Here is a 3,247-nt window from a genome sequence, read left to right on the forward strand (position 1 = left end):
TCCTGAACCACAAACCGTTAAATCAGAATCCTTTAGTGATTCAGATTCAACAAATTCAATTATGGAAGTAACGGAACCTCTAAGTATGGAAGACCGAATGAGAGCCACACGCACTGGCCAAGGTCACGCCATTATTAAGCCAGATATTAATGCGCCAGATTATGAAATCAAAGGACAAATCCTACACATGGTAACTAATCAATGCCAATATAGTGGTACGCCAAATGAAGATCCAAACGAACATCTTCAAACCTTTAATAGGATCTGTACTCTATTTAAAATCTGAGAAGTTGAGGATGAACAGATATATCTCATGTTATTTCCCTAGACTTTAAAGGGAGAAGCCAAAGATTGGTTAGAATCGTTACCTGAAGGGGCGATTGACACATGGGATGTTTTAGTTGAGAAATTTCTTAAACAATTCTTTCCGTCATCTAAAGCCGTGAGACTTCAAGGAGAAATTGCTATATTCGCGCAAAAGCCAAATGAAACATTATATGAGGCATGGACAAGATTTGGAAAGTTGTTGAGAGGATGTCCGCAACATGGTTTAGACACTTATCAAATAGTACAAATATTCTACCAAGGATGCGACATTGCTACATGAAAAGACATCGACATAACAGCTGGTGGTTCCATTATGAACAAAACCGCAGCCGAAGCTCACAAAATCATTGATAACACTGCCTCCCATTCACATGAGTGGCACCAAGAAAAAGATATCTTTCGTTCATCTAAAGCAGCTAGAGCCGATTCTAGCCATGACTTTGATTCCGTTTCTGCAAAAATAGATGCTTTCGAGAGAAGAATGGAAAAGATGAATAAAGATATTCACGCAATACGAATCAGTTGTGAGCAATGCGGTGGACCACACTTAATGAAAGATTGTCACATTGAGCAAACCATGGAACAACGAGAGAATGTTTCCTACATGAACCAAAGGCCGGGAAATAATTATCAAAATAATTATCAACCGCCAAGGCCGAACTTTAATCGAAATCAAAACATTCTTTACAATCCAAATGGATCAAACAATAACTCGTATAACTAACAAGGTCTGAATAACCAACCAACTCCAAACAACACTTTCAATCAACAAAGACCTAGTTTGTATAAACCAACACAACAAACCGAAGGGAAAAAGTCAAATCTAGAAGAAATGATGGCAAAGCTAATGGAATCTCAAACACAATTTATTACATCTCAAACCCAAACAAATGAGAGGTTTGATCAGTCATTAAGAACTCAACAAGCTTCCATTTTGAATCTAGAAAAACACGTAGGTACTCTTGCTAGCATGATGAGTGAGAGGGAACAAGGAAAGCTACTGAGTAATACTGAAGTAAATCCTCGGAATGAGAATGTTAATATGGTCTCAACAAATTCTGAAAAACCAGCATCAGAAGATGGGAAGGTTTTAGACGTGAGTAACAATGAAGAAGTTACAACACCACCACCACCCGAGTATGTAAAGCCAGTGGTGGCACCATACAAACCACCCATCCCGTTTCCAATAAAAGGAGTTGAGTATGAGAAAGTAATAGGTAATAAAGTTTGTGATACCTCTGGAAAGAAGAAGAAGAATACGAAAGTACAAGAAACAAAAACCGTAAAGATAAACCCGGTGAAGACAGTTCCACCAAAACCTCCACCCAGGGTGGGTGATCCGGGTGAATTTATTGTTCCTTGTCTACTTAGTGATTGTGTCATGTATGATGCACTAGCAGATTTAGGTGCAAGTGTGAGTGTTATGCCTCTTTCATTATATAAGAGATTAGGAGTAGGTGAGTTAAGTCCAACAGAGATGAGTGTTCGACTCTTTGATCAAACCATTAGGCACCCAGTTGGAATTGCTGACAACCTACCCGTTCAAGTGGGTAATTTAACCTTTTTAGTCGAATTTATTGTCATTGACATAGAAGAGGACTCAAACATTCCTCTAATTTTAGGTCGACCATTCTTAGCGTCCACCGGGGCGTTATTTGATGTAAGAGAGGGTAGAATGACACTTAGTAATAATGAAAAATCGGTCACCTTTGTGATTCAGAAGTCTAAATCTCCACCAACCAAAACCGTTGAACCAACAAAAATGATTGGTAAGAACCATGTTGTTTTACCAACTCCAACGGTAGTGCTTAACAATAATAAAACGCCTAAGTGTGGGGAAAATGAAGTAACACCTGATTATGACCTGATAACAAAGAACCCCGTTGTTGATACGAAATTAAATGACCCCGTTATTAATAGTTCAATGAAGAAACTTATTAAACGGATTCGCAATTGATAATGCTAAAAACGAACATATATTTCATAGCATTATCCCTCAAGAAAGACAAGCTTTTAGTTGCAATTTTTCTATTTACAAGTGATATTCGTTTAAATAATAAAAGGTGAAGACAAAAGACAGATTCGACGAATTGAAGACGCAAACGACCAAAAAGCTCAAAAGTACAAATTACAATCAAAGTGGTTCCAATTATTGATGAGAAACGTCTCAAAATTACAAGAGTACAAGCCGCAAAACGCAAAATACAAGATATTAAATTGTACGCAAGGACGTTCGAAAATTCGGAACCGGGACCAGAGTCAACTCTCAACGCTCGATGCAACGGACTAAAAATTACAAGTCAACTATGCACATAAATATAATATAATATTTAAATAATTCTTAAAATTATTTATATATTATATAAATATTTATAAACCGTCGGCAAGATGCAAACAAAGATATGTGAGCTCTCCCAGCTGGCCATGCGATCGCATGGCCTGAAAGAGTAAAATCCATGCGATCGCATGGCCGCATTTTGAGGGTCAGGTCCTATAAATTCGCAGTTTTGGTTGATCAAAATGACATCTTTTTCTCTTCCTATCTATCAACGTATATATATATATATATATATATATATATATATATATATATATATATATATATATATATATATATATTAATTTTAATTTTAATTTTAATTTTAATTTTAATTTTAATTTTAATTTTAATAATAAGGGTATGTTAGCGAATGTTGTAAGGGTGTAAGTCGAAATTCTGTCCGTGTAACGCTACGCTATTTTTAATCATTGTAAGTTATGTTCAACCTTTTTAAATTAATGTCTCGTAGCTAAGTTATTATTATGCTTATTTAAGCCGAAGTAATCGTGATGTTGGGATATATATTAAAATTGGGTAATTGGGCTTTGGACCATAATTGGGGTTTGGATAAAAGAACGACACTTGTGGAAATTAGACTAT

General features: G+C 35.9%; 1 non-coding gene across 1 annotated transcript; it reads right to left on the reverse strand.

Annotated features, from left to right (window-relative positions):
• Nucleotides 1–445: 445 nt before the first annotated feature.
• LOC139860873 (small nucleolar RNA R71) lies at nucleotides 446–552 on the reverse strand. The gene has a single exon (XR_011763494.1). It is a non-coding gene; the product is annotated as a small nucleolar RNA R71 (small nucleolar RNA).
• Nucleotides 553–3,247: the final 2,695 nt, after the last annotated feature.

The sequence above is a fragment of the Rutidosis leptorrhynchoides genome, chromosome 7 (genome assembly GCF_046630445.1).
Source record: "Rutidosis leptorrhynchoides isolate AG116_Rl617_1_P2 chromosome 7, CSIRO_AGI_Rlap_v1, whole genome shotgun sequence".
NCBI classification, from domain to species: domain Eukaryota; kingdom Viridiplantae; phylum Streptophyta; class Magnoliopsida; order Asterales; family Asteraceae; genus Rutidosis; species Rutidosis leptorrhynchoides.